This window comes from Trichomycterus rosablanca, chromosome 6 (genome assembly GCF_030014385.1).
Source record: "Trichomycterus rosablanca isolate fTriRos1 chromosome 6, fTriRos1.hap1, whole genome shotgun sequence".
NCBI lineage: Eukaryota > Metazoa > Chordata > Actinopteri > Siluriformes > Trichomycteridae > Trichomycterus > Trichomycterus rosablanca.
This window is the reverse complement of record NC_085993.1, coordinates 16,904,884-16,919,388: the sequence shown is the minus strand read 5'-3', so window position 1 is coordinate 16,919,388 and position 14,505 is coordinate 16,904,884. Positions and strand designations below refer to the sequence as shown.

General features: G+C 40.7%; 1 protein-coding gene across 4 annotated transcripts in view; it reads left to right on the top strand.

Annotated features, from left to right (window-relative positions):
* Window positions 1–14,505, top strand: part of LOC134316939 (synaptotagmin-2) — a 102,401-nt gene that overhangs the window by 51,837 nt on the left and 36,059 nt on the right. The window contains exon 1 of one of the 4 annotated variants that reach the window (XM_062997506.1): window positions 10,621–10,912. The exons of the other annotated variants lie outside the window; for them this stretch is intronic. The gene's annotated coding sequence lies outside the window, so the exon portion shown is untranslated. Of the gene's footprint in view, window positions 1–10,620; window positions 10,913–14,505 lie in introns of those variants that run through there. 4 annotated transcript variants of the gene reach the window in all.

Here is a 14,505-nt window from a genome sequence, read left to right as displayed (position 1 = left end):
CATTGAATTTCACATAAATATTTATCTGAATATTAGTACAGTAGACCCTTGACTGGTTCTGAAGGGCTGTTCTTTAGTCAAAATGTTCGTTAGTTAAATCTATTTTTCCCATAAGAAATAATGTACATAGAATTAATCTGTGCCAGACCTCCCAACACCCCCCCCCCCCCCCCACCTAACCTTTCTAATGTCTTAAAAGGTCTTTTTTGTCATAAATACAAGTATATTTTCCCTTAAATCTTAAATTATAGAATAGACATTCCTGTAATAAACAATAATAAACATCAATACACAGTAGTTGTACTGTACATAAAAAACTCACATCACATTTCAGTACAGTACGTGTGCTGTACTATACATCATAATACATTTCCTTCTTTTTTATAAAATGTATCTACCAGAAACAACAACTCTCATATTTCTCTATTATTTCCTTCTTTATTTCAAGAGTGTTGTATTTTGTAGGTGTAATTGCACGAAAGAAAGAATACTTTACTCAAGAGACTTCCTTCTCTCTCACTCACTGCCCCCTCTGTCTGATACACAGTGACAGCTACTGGCAGGAGTAATTATACAACAAAAAAATTTACATTTTTTTCATCACTAGGCTTTCTCTGCACCTTCTTTGGGGATATTTGAATATTATATTTTTCAAAATATAAAGAATTCACCTAAAAAACACTGTATGCTGTCCGAATGTTCGCCCACTGTACATATATATATATATATATATATATATATATATATATATATATATGAGAGAGAGAGAGAGAGAGAGAGAGAGAGAGACGGTCGGGGTCAACTTGTTGGAGACGTCATTGTTTCGCTAATTGCAGTTTGTAATCCGAAATTTGTTCGTACATTAAGTTGAAAAAAAATCGCTCATGACCCAAAATGTTCATATGGTAAACGGTTCGTAAGTCAAGGGTCTACTGTACCGGATAAATGCAAGGCAGAGAAATCAGAATCATTTCATTAAGCACATCCTCTTTCCCCTTCTTTGGCTGCTCCTGATTGGGGTTTCACCGAGCACATCCTCATACTCAATATTTTCTCCTCAACCTACAAAAGCCTTGATGTTAAAACTCCCACTTCATTTTCTGTAACTGCCGAATTTTCACTAAGAGCTTAAGGACTGTGCACTCTGAGACCATGTCTGTTACAGCGGCCTGAACATCTGCCTAACCGCTTGACAGCAAGTCCTCAATTCTGCCTAGCAACTGCCTCACTTACATGCATTCTCATACTTCATGCATTAAAAATAATAATAAGTATAATAATAATAATAAATCAAGGTGACACCTCAACTGTTTTTCATAACGTCTTAAATAATAAAGGATTATATTTCACTGAAATACAGTATTTATTCCCAGATAGTTGTAAGGTTTCTGTTTTTATCCATCATCCCTAATGGACTAAAATGCCTCTGGATGGAAGTGGCCACTCACATTTATGCATTATTGATGGAATAACATGGAGAAGGTTTATATTATCATTCTTTCAGTAGTGTCCCAGAGTCTAAAATATTTGTGTCACTGGTTTATCTTTATATAAATCAATTGTTTGTTATTAAATTATATTTTGTAACTTTTTTTAACCAAACTTCTTTTTTATTTGATCCCGTCACAAAAACAGTAGTTGGCTGTAACACTGCCTCGTTATAAAAAAATGCATGAATTTGTTTCATATTTTAATAGGCTGCTATTAACAACTGCCTACGGATGGTTCATATTAGTTGCAGTGCTCCTCTAGTGACTAGTAGTCCTTTACGAGTGAGGGCTAGCCTGTGCTTCCTCCAGGACATAAAGCCAACCATTACTTCTTTTCTAACTGCACTTAATGCAGGTTCATTGGACAGATCAGCATGCTTGATGGAGGAAGCTAATTGCTCCCTTTTTGTGCACACACACACACACACACACAGCTCATAGACATGCAAGATTAGTGGCTAATGCTTTGACCGATAGGAGAAACAAGAATGCCTTTTCTCTCTGGACAGAAGGGAAGGTCAGATATGGTCTTCTGGACTCTGTGTCATTAATGGAAAAGGCATCAGGGAAGATTGAACTCATGATGCTTAAAGAAGCCTACCAAGTTCACCAGTCCTAGATTTAGGATTTTGATCCTTTCTGCAATGTAATATTGATACACATATCAGACAAAAGTATTGGGACACCCCTTCTCATTTCTGAATTCATGTGTTTCAGCCATGGCAATTGCTAACAGGTGTAGTCAATCTTTTATATAAAGAACAATAATATGCATTATATGCTTCCAATGCAGCAACAGTTTTAGGAAGATTCTTTACCTTCCCAGAATGACCGTGCCCCTATGAACAAAGCAAGGTCTATAAAGACATGAAGAAAAGCTTGGTTTAAAAAAAACTCCACTGGTCTGCACAGAACCCTGACCTCAACCCCACTGAACAGCCTTGGAATGAACTGGAACATTAATTGAGTCCTTCTTGACCATACAAATGCTCTTTTGACTGAATGGACACTCCCACAGACATACTTTAATGTCTTGCGGGAAGCCTTCTCAGAAAAGTGGCTGTTGTTAGAGCTAAAAGGATCACACAGCGGTCATTGTAGTTTTTTTTTTTTTTTTTTTTTTGCAATTTCCCCCCAATTTTTCTCCCTAATCTAGTCGTGTCCAATCACCCTGATTGCATTACGCTTCCCCCTCTTCTCATTTTTGGCATTTAGCAGACGCCTTTATCCAAAGCGACTTACATTACAGTTACAGTATACAGCCTGAGCAATTGAAGGTTAAGGATTTTGCTCAAGGACCCAATAGCAGCAACCTGGCAGTAGTGGGGCTTGAACCAGCAATCTTCTGATTACTAGTCCAGTACCTTAACCAGGTTACTGCTTACCCTCTACTGCTGACTGAGGAGTGCCGCAACTGACACACGCCGACTGCATCTTTTCACCTGCACGTGGCGAGTTCATATGCAGATCAGCTTTGTGTAAGGAGAGCCACACCCTGATCAACACATTATTTCTCCATTCTGTGCAGGCGCCATCAATCAGCCAGTAGAGGCCGTATTGCATCAGTTATGAGGAGTCCCTGGTACAGCTTCTCACCCTGTATGAACAACAAGCCAATCGTTGTTCATGTAGGCGCCCAGCCCAGACGGATGGCAGAGCTGAGATTCGAAACGACGTGTTTGAAATCTCAGCTTTGGTGTGCTAGCGCGCCACCTGTATTTTGATTTTGTTTGTTTTTTAAATGGGATGTCCAACAAGCTCATGGTCAGGTGTACAAAGCCCCCAAGCAATTCCTGCTAAACTGCACGGAACAGAAATATGTTTTGAGATAATATTGGTGCTTTGGTTATGTTCATATGTGTGGCATTAATCACAACACATCACTAATCTATAAGGTCAAAAGTGTATGGACACCTCATCTCATTTTATTAACACTGGCTTTCATATAGTGTTCGCCCTTTCTTTTAAGCTATAACAGCATTTAATCTTCTGGGATGTGGTTTTGCTTGCAACTTCTTAACTGCTAAAAATTGAAACCATATAAAATAAATCTTCATTGTCTGATCAGCAACTGTAAAGATGGCTCACCAAGTGGGCACATTATATGGGTGCTGTTAACAGGCACTCACAGTGCAGAATGTAGCTCCAGATCTAGTAACGAATCAAGCATCTTTACAATGTGAGTTGGCTTCTGTGCTCCAAGGCTGTAAAAGAGTGAAATGGCATTACCACTTACGTCACTTATGCCTTGTGTTTAGATTGGTTAATTGAATTGGTGGTGACAGGTTCCATGTGGTGTTTTTGATGTTGTGTTAGGCCAGTTGGCACTATAACTGTGGCACAATGTAACAGCACAATGCCACATTACACACAAACACACATAAACACATTTTCTCAGACAGGTGTTTATAGATATTTATATACTGTAGTTCATATGTATTACCCCTTTTTAGACAGCGCTCCTCACAACCTAATTTTCTATACACAGCCCACCAAAAGATTTAGCATTTAGTAAAACCTCCAACAATCCGAGCATAAGCACATGAAATACAACTATTCTGCAAATAGCACTGTTGCCGTATGTACAAGCTTGTCAGTTAATGGTGAAGCATCAATTATGGATGGTTATCAGCTAATAGAATTTAACAAAATTTACATTGCTAGTTATACCTAATTCATTTACATGTTTTGCCTCTTTGTCCTACAGTTATAATCCAGTTTAAGGTTCTTGGCAGCCAAGGAAATCTCTTAAAAATGTCTTGGTACCCCATAGAACCTATAATGTCATGAATATTTTCAGCAAATTAATCACAAAGACATATCAGGATCTAATTCTAGAGCTAAATTTGTTATAATTTTTTTTTCTTTTCCCAATTTTCCTCCCAATCTAGTCGAGTACAATAACCCGATTGCACTTCCTCTGTACTGATGCTGATCTCCACTGCTGATTGAGAAGAGCGAGACTCCCTTCGACATGTGTGCAGTAGCTGACTGCATCTTTTCACCTGAACGAGGCGAGTTCATATGCGGACCAGCTTTGTGTACGGAGCGCCACACCCTGATCAACACATTTTTTCTCGACTCTGTGCAGGCACCATCAATCAGCCAGCAGAGGTCGTAATTGCATCAGTTATGAGGTCCCTATCCGGATTCCCACCTTGTATGAACAACAAGCCAATCGTTGTTCATGTAGCCGCCTAATTTGTTATAAACTTAATATTAAGTTGTAATAGAATAGAAAGCCTTTATTTGTCATTTATACATATACAGATGAACAGAGCAACAAAAAATTTTCTTCGCATATCCCAGCTTGTTTTGAAGCTGGGGTCAGAGCGCAGGGTCAGCCATCGTACAGTGCCCCTGGAGCAGAGAGGGTTAAGGACCTTGCTCAATGGCCCAACAGTGGCTGCATGGCCGAGTTGGGATTCGAACTCTCAACCTTTCAGTTGACAGCCCAAAGCCCTACCCACTAGGCTACCACTGTCCCAATAATATTAATAATAATAATAATATTATTATTTGATTTGATTTGATTTTTAATAACCTCTTTATCTTAGTCAGGGTTGTGGTGGATCTGGTTCACCTGGAAACACTAACGCAAGGAAGGAATACCCTGGAATACTAAAGGTTCCATGCATCATAAACCTTTGGCCATCCATTCCCCCAGACATTACCAGCTGTCTGTGTAGATGCCTGGCCCACTGATAGCACTGCTGAGATGGAACCTAGATCTCAGCTCTGCTATTGCTATTGAGGCTGGCTGGCACCTACATGCAGACATGATGATAGGCTATTGTCTGCCAGATGGAAGTGCCATAGTGATTTTTTATCACAGATGCAATTTTGGCCTCTGCTGTCTGGTCAATGGTGCCTGCATAAAGACAAGGGATAACAGAGGTCAGTGTGTAACTCTCCAGGCAAGATACTGATCCCAATGTGAACCATCCAACTGCACACATGTCAGAATATGTACAGGGCAAGGTATGTGTCTGCAGCAGTGGAGAAGAGATATGACCAAGATTACATATTGGAATCAACTAGACTGGGAGAAAAAGGAAATTAATAGAATAAAAACAAATATAAATAATTACCAATGGTAAATATCAATAGCACATTTTTATATTCATTTCATTATTATTTAAATGTCTTCAGTGGTCTATACTCATTTATATTCATTATGTAAATTCTAATCTTATTTTTGTCTTATTCTAATTTTCCCTGATTAGCATTGGCATTAAATGTTCTCTCTGGTCCTCAGCTCATAGCAGTTCTAAATCACACTGCACTCTACATACCAAAAAAATTCACTTTCATTATTAGTTCCATAGGGACTGAAGTTACACAATGAAGCAGATCAAATCCTTGTAAAGCTGAGAGTTTTGCACCTAAACTAATAACTGATTTTTAGATGTTCCTATAATTCCCACAGTATGGTCAAAATGCTTTAAACACAGTATTTTCAATGGTCAGGACTGTGTTAGTGTGTGTTGTGCTGGTATGAGTGGATCAGACACAGCAGCGCTGATGAAGTTTTTAAACATCTCACTGTCACTGCTGGACTGAGAATAGTCCACCAACCAAAAATATCCAGCCAACAGCGCCCCGTGGGCAGCGTCCTGTGACCACTGATGAAGGTCTAGAAGATGACTAACTCAAACAGCAGCAATAGATGAGCGATCGTCTCTGACTTTACATCTACAAGGTGGACCAACTAGGTAAAAGTGTTTAATAGAGTGGACAGTGAGTGGACACGGTATTTAAAAACTCCAGCAGCGCTGCTGAGTCTGATCCACTCATACCAGCACAACACACACTAACACACCAGCACCATGTCAGTGTCACTGCAGTGCTGAGAATGATCCACCATCTAAATGATACCTGCTCTGTGGGGTCCTGACCATTGAAGAACAGGGTGAAAGCAGGCTAAAAAGGTATGTAGAGAAACAGATGGACTACACTCAGTAATTGTGGAGCTATAAAGTGCTTTATGGTAAGTGGAGCTGATAAAATGGACAGTGCGTGTAGAAACAAGGAGATGGTCATAATGTTATGCCTGATTGATGCATGTGCTCAGGTTCGAATCCTAGCGGTGCCATCTGTTGGCAGGCGTCTACACAGACACGATTGTCTATGTGTAGGGGGATTGGCTAAAGTTCTGCAGGTTTTTTTTCTACCCTCTGTCCAGGGTATTCATTCCTTGTGCTTGGTGTTTCCCAGTGAAACCGGACCTGCCGCAACCCTGACCAGGATAAAGAGTTTTAAATAATGAAAGTATTCACATATGTGATGTAAAATATACTGTATGTTGAAGCAGACAGGCCACAGTTCCGTCCCCTCCAGTAATCTAAGGCTCCTATTAAAGCAAAACAAACCATTTAAATGTGCCGTGTCACTGTCCAAAAAGCCGCTGCCAGGCCTGTCTCTTTTAATAGTCATTTATACATGTTTAACAATGAATCTTTTGATCACTAATAAAGTAGTTTCTGATACGCATGAATGCATGAACAATCTGAACTGTAATTTGGTTTTTCCTTGTTCTGAACTAATGAATAGTAAGGCTTTTGTGACAGACACACATTAATCCTGATATTTCATGGAATTAACCGAGAAATGAAGACAAGTAGGCAGTTTTTTCGCTCTGTAATTAAAGTCTTATTAATGTGCCGTCCTAATGGGTTTAAAATATTTTAGGTCCTGGAAACTCCTGGCATAAAGCAGCACCAATCCATCTTGTGGGAAACATGCACCAACCTGTCCACTCAAACTTCACCTAATAGCAATTTAGAGAATCTACATTTTGAGTGTTTGTGAAAGACACAGACAGTCATTAAAAGGTGATTCTGTGACTCCCCACTAACATGCAGCACCCACCCATATCTCAAAACAGAAGGTTCCAAATTGTGTTTTATTACTTGTCTGTCTGAGGCTTGCATAAAATACATTTGCATAATCTAAGATGCAGGTGTTTTGCACCAACTGTATGTTTTTACACCATCTATCCATTACTTTTGATTATTATTCTGAAACATGATTGCCATCATAAACTTTAAACCCTCCCTTGTATCAGAAGAATGTTCCCTCAAAACACAATTACTGAAAAGAACCATTCAGGCTTTAATGGTTGAATCCAGAATGGCACAGTCAAGACTCCCTTACCAATGAACAGTTGTATGTTGAGGGTCAGAGGATGACTGTTTACCTTAGTACCAGTACATCTGTAGAGATTTTTTTGCTGTATGGAGAAACTGCAGTAGCAAGAAAAAGCTTTTAATGTATTTTATTCCAGGTAAAAAAAACCTTTGGGTCAACAATCTTATTTTCATAGGTCAGATAGTATATAAAATAATGTGATTAGATGCATTGGTTTTATAAGTGTTTGCCTTAAAAAACTGTACTTGTAAGAGTTGTACTTAAAGGTTTTTGTTTTTAAAAGCCATGCTCTAATCAAAACAGATTTCCAAGGACATTTGAAGATGAACTCCAGAGATAAATGTGTTTATTCTGACCTGCAGAAACCTCCTGCACTTGTTTAAGTATTTTCATATCTTTATTACATAAAAATATGTTAAATAGACCCAAGGACGTCACTCAGTTGGTGCAGCAGTAAAAACACACTGGAACCAGAGCTGGGATCTCAAATACATCGTATCGCGTCTCAGCTCTGCCTGCCGGCTGGGCTGAGCAGCCACATGAACAAAGTTTGGCCTGTTGTTCAGATAGGGGTGGGATATTAGGGACTTTCTCATAACTAATGCAATTACGACCTCTGCTGGCTGATTGATGGTGCCTGCACAGAGACGGGAAAAGAGTGCTGTCAGGGTGTGTCTCTCCGTACACAGTGCTGATCCGCATTGCACTCGTCAATGTGTAGGTGACAAAATGCATACGGCTGCTGCCCATGTGTCGGAGGGGGTGTGGGTTAGCTTTGTTCTCCTCAATCAGAGCGGGGATCGGCATCGGTGGAGAGGAAGCATGATGTAATCGGGCGATTGGACGCGCTAAAGGGGAGAAAAAGGGGAGAAAATGCATCAACAAAAATAAATAAATAAATAAAATATTATATAAATAATATAAAGGACCACATAAAAAATCTTTATAACAGTGATACATGTCTTAAGTTTGCAAAAGGCCACCTGGATGTTCCACAATCCTTTTGAGACAATGCTCTGCGTATGGTTGAGACTAAATTTGACGAACAATGGAGCGAACATTTTGTATAGTTTTTTTACTGCAACTCAGATGTTCTGACATCAAATTAGGAGGGATCATCATGCAAGAAAGAATGAATGGTCTAAAATCTCTCCTTACTGTTGCGCAACTCAACTCAGCTGCTAAATAAGCTTCTGCCAGTTATTGAATATAATAGATTCACTTACCTGTTTCAGTTCAGACCTTGAATGATTATTCAAAATGTTCAAGTAAGTCATTCAAATGTGAACTACACTATATGGACAAAAATATGTGGACACCCCTCCTAATTAGTATGTTTGGGTTTTCAGCCACAACATTTGCTTCTTTGGCTAAAGGTGTTTCCAGTCAGTTATACACCGATCAGGCATAACATTATGACCACCTTCCTAATATTGTGTTGGCCTCACTTTTGCTGCCAAAACAGCCCTGACCCGTCGAGGCATGGACTCCACTAGACCCCTTAACGTGTTCTGTGGTATCTGGCACCGAGATATTAGCAGCAGATCCTTTAACTCCTGTAAGTTGTGAGGTGGGGCCTCCATGGATCGGACTTGTTTGTCCAGCACATCCCATAGATGCTCGATTGGATTGAGACCCGGGGAATTTGGAGGCATCAGCGAATACCGTTTCCATGAAAGGGTGTACATGGTCTGCAACAATGCTTAGGTAGGTGCTACGTGTCAAAGTCACATCCACATGGATGGCAGGACCCAAGGTTTCCCAGCAGAACATTCCCAGCATGAACTTCTTCAGCAATTTGAGCTATAGTAGCTCGTCTGTTGGATCGAACCACACAGGCCAGCCTTCGCTACCCACGTGCATCAATGAGCCTTGGCCGCCCATGAACCTGTCGCCAGTTTACCGCTGTTTCTTCCTTGGACCACTTTTGATAGATACTGACCATTGCAGACTGGGAACACCCCACAAGAGCTGCAGTATTGGAGATGCTCTGACCCAGTCATCTAGCCATCACTATTTGACCCTTGTCAGACTAGCTGAAATTCTTACGCTTGTCCATTTTTCCTGCTTCTAACACATCAACTTTGAGGATAAAATGTTCACTTGCTGCCTAATATATCCCACCCACTAACAGGTGATAATCAGTGTTAGATAATCAGTGTTATTCACTTCACCTGACTGTGGTCATTATGCCTGGTCAGTGTATAAAAGGCAGGGATAGCCATTTTCTCTTTCTGAGACCCTGAGATTAAAATGAGGCCCATAAAGACGTCATTTGAGCAGTTTGGTGTATCCACTGGCCTGCACAGAGCTTTGACCTCATCCACATAGAACATCTTTGGGATGAATTGGAACCCAACAGTCTTGCTCAGCAATGGAATCTGAATGGCTACACATACTTTAAAATATTTTATACAGCCTTCTCAGATAAGTGGAGGCTGTTCTATGAGCAGGAAGGGGGAGGGGGTCTATATTAATGATTATGGTTTTGTAATGGGATGTCTAAGAGAAAGCTCATGGTCAGGTTACCAAATACCTCTGGCCATTCATGTATTGTGTCTTCTCAAACATATTCAGAATAAAGTGGACACTGAAGATGACTTAAATAAATGAATTCTACTCAGTTATGGCTTGGACAGGATTTTATTTAGAATCATTACTACCAATCCCAAGTGATTTTCCAATAGATTTGTCAACCTCTTCCAACTTGCCGTTCCAGTTTTGGCATTTTCACCCTGCTCTGCCCCTTTTTCCTCATTTCACCGACTAAAACAGTCGAGTCCCGACGGTGGGGATGGATTTTACATATTGATCATTTGAGATTGTCCTCCAGTACCCATTCGGGCGTAGCTTTCTGCATGCAGTAGTGTGTGAGCAGCATCCTAAATGAGCAGAAAGAGAGCAAGGCAGCAGAGGTAAATGAGAACTAGAAAGGAAGCAGGAGAGAGCATGTGTACATGTCAGTGTGAGAAAGAGAGAATTGAGAAGAGGTAATGAAAGAGAGTGAAGGAGAGAGCGAGATGTATGTGATAGATGGTCTATGTGGTGTGTCAGGAGTGAGAGCTAAAAGATAGATGTGCGAGTGTGTGTGTGTGAGTGTGATGGGGGGTTACTGTGTGTGTCAGTGAGCTATGCTGCAGTGGAGGGAAGTGAGGGGCGCTGCAGTTCGTTCTGATGGGAGTCATTGGGGATGTTACCTCACCACTGAGCTATTGAGTCCACCACTTGTTTTGGATGGGTGGTTCAGATTGGAAGGATAGAACCGTTGCCTGGTAAGGGATTTCCCTTCTTTATTTCTCTCGTTCCTCCTTTTTAAACTCAGAGCTTGTATGTTTTTCTGTGTATAGTTGCTTTTGACATTAGGATGAGTTCATTTTAAAGCAAATGACTTTATAAACTTGAACCATTTACTTTTTAAGACTCGAGCCATATTTTATTTCTTTGGTGGTTAATGTTGTCACAGCAGGTGCGGGACCACTGACAGTGATCATAATTAATCACGCCATTCACTAATGTAGCCGCAGTGCCATATCGCTCATAATGATTCTGCCGAAAGTTCGGTTTAATGAATCTGGCTTTAAACGATATTGGTTATACATAGCATGCACATTTTGTTTCAGTCACGCACTGGAAGTCTGCATCATTCACAGTGAGAGCTCACCAACATCTGGCACCTCAAAAATCCATCTAGGAACATTTTATGCAAATTGAGAAGATCACTGTAATCTCATTTCAGTAATGTATGTATGTTGGGCTGTGGAGCTGGATCTCCGGGTTAAATTGCCAGGTTTGATTGATTTCATTAGGGTCAGACCCGGACAAGCACTGTCCCAGCTGACATTCCAGATGTAACCAGTTATTTTATACAGTGGGAACAAATGTCTGACACAACTAATGAAAATGCCGTAATGTACAGCAGTATTTTTTATTACAAACCATATAATGAGCATAACAGTTTTGAAAAATGTCCATGAATTTCACAAATTTAAATGTTTGGTGAGGCTGTATTTATAATATGTAAGCAATGACTGCAAATGTATTAACCCAATAAGCCTCTGATAACCATAAAATCCACCTGCTCAGAGTCTTTCAAGCAAGTGCTTGGATTTTCCTTCCAGTTTTTCTTTTAATCTAGTCATATTCATTTACCTCCATTTAGACTTTCACTTGGGGGCGGCACGGTGGCTCAATGGGTAGCACTGTTGCCTCACAGCAAGAGGGTTTGTATCTCAGATGGAGTGGTCTGGGTCCTTTCTTTGTAGGGTTTGCACATTCTCCCCGTGTCTGTGTGGGTTTCCACCGGGAGCTTCAGGTTCCTCCCACAGTCCAAAGACATGCAAGTGAGGTGAATTGCAGATACAAAATTGTCCATGACTGTGTTTCACATTAAAGACGTGAACTGATGAATCTTGTGTAACGAGTAATTACAGATTTTGTCATGAATGTAACCAAAGTGTAAAACATGACGTTAAAATCCTAATAAATAAATAATAAACCACCAGGTGGGTTCATATGAAGATCTGTATTGCACACTAAGAGCTTAAAATCTCAACAATGGTGGGCTAACATGTTTTATGTTAAAATATGATGCCGGTGCCTATAATTTGTAAATAAAAACACTTGATTAAAATTGATAAAAGTGCAAAATAGGTGCGTTTTCACATGTGTCCTCAGACCTTTTGTCTCCACTGGATACACTGATCAGCCATAACATTAAAACATCCTTGTTTCTACACACACTGTCCATTTTATCAGCTCCACTTACCATATAGAAGCACTTTGTAGTTCTACAATTACTGACTGTAGTCCATCTGTTTCTCTACATATCTATTAGCCTGCTTTCACCCTGTTCTTCAATGGTCAGGACCCCCGCAGGGCCGCCACAGAACAGGTATTATTTAGGTGGTGGATCATTCTCAGCACTGCAGTGACACTGACATGGTGGTGGTGTGTTAGTGTGTGTTGTGCTGGTATGCGTGGATCAGACACAGCAGCGCTGCTGGAGTTTTTTTTTTAATCCCGTGCCCACTCACTGTCCACTCTATTAGACACCTCTACCTAGTTGGTCCACCTTGTAGATGTAAAGTCAGAGATGATCGCTCATCTATTGCCGCTGTTTGAGTTGGTCATCTTCTAGACCTTTATCAGTGGTCACAGGACGCTGCCCACGGGGCGCTATTTTTGGTTGGTGGACTATTCTCAGTCCAGCAGGGACAGTGAGATGTTTTAAAACTCCATCAGCACTGCTGTGTCTGATCCACTCATACCAGCACAAAACACACTAACACACCACCACCATGTCAGTGCTGAGAATGACCCACCACCCAAATAATACCTACTCTGTAGTGGTCCTGTGGGGGTCCTGACCATTGAAGAACAGCATGAAAGGGGGCTAACAGAGCATGCAGAGAAACAGATGGACTACAGTCAGTAATTGTAAAACTACAAAGTGCTTCTATATGGTAAGTGGAGCTGATAAAATGGACAGTGAGTGTAGAGTGTAGGAGGTGGTTTTAATGTTATGGCTGATCGGTGTATAACAACCAACCAAAAGGTGTTGTCAGGTAAATATGTCAGATAAATATAGACACTTAATGTGAATTTAATACTTGAAGGTTATGACAGACATGAAATCAAATAAATATTGACTAAATACAGACTAAAATAGACAACAATCAAATAATATCTTAAGATTGTCAGACACTTCTAGTCCTTCAGCTGTCAGCTTTTAGCAAACAGCATAACCTACCTTGCTGCTGTGAAGCACTGTAAGGGATTAAAGGATTCATTAGGTGTTGCTGCATGTCTGCGGTACCTCTCAGTGGAGCTCCCAGAGTCTGTTCGCCTCTAATTTTTATACTTAACCATAAACCCAAAACATACAGTCTTTATGGTTTGTGTTTAGTCAGTAAACATGCTGCACCTAATAGCCATGCTAGCAGGTTCTTGACTGGTGTCTTGACTTTTGCCAAGACAAAACAAATGTTGACAAACAAGCAAAACGTTTTACTGAGCAGCTTTAAAAACGGCGCAGTGGAATATTCCGCCAGCACACCAGCACTGGAATTCCGAACTTCCTAAGTTCGGAATCTCAGCTCTGCTACCGGTAGGCTGGGGCGCCCCCTAGCAGGCACAATTGCCAAGTGCCTGTAGCAGACAAAATTAGCCTCTAGTCTGCTGGGTGGGAAAAAGACCGGACTAAAAGAGGAATGAGGTCTTCAATGCGGTGTGAGGATCGTGGTAGCCCAGGGTGCCTGTACAGAGATTGGTGCGTGGCTCTCTATGCCCAAAACACACATGAATCCACCGAAGTATGGGAGAAAAGGAGGGATTGGTGGACCGCGCAGGTGTCAGAGGGACTGTGTGTCAGGTGAATATACACCCTCCTTGGACATCATCGTGGTCCCCAGCAGCGAACGGCTGATTGTCTGTGCTAAATTGGGAGAAAAAGGGGGAAATGCATTAAAAAAAAACAGCTGTATGGATTTCATTAGCAGCATCATTTAGAGTCTGCTGGAGATGGATCCATACTTGACTGCTCATGTCTGACACGTATGGCCCACAGAAATGTTGCTTATGCAGGATAAAAGTTTGCTTCCTCACAGTAATGTATGTTCTAGCCACTTTCTGTCAATTAATCAAAGAGTGAAATGAGGGGAAATTGATCTAGTCCAGATGGTCTCTGTACCACAAAATAGTAAATGCTGTTATGTTGTTACACAACGAGTCTCCCCACTGAGATTGCATTGTGTCACTTATGTAAAAAGTGAATTCACTGCAGTCTGCTGGTTCATGCGGTATTTTGCAATTATGAGAACTTTACTCATTACTTATTCTTTTTAATTCATGGTATATTTAGAGCCCG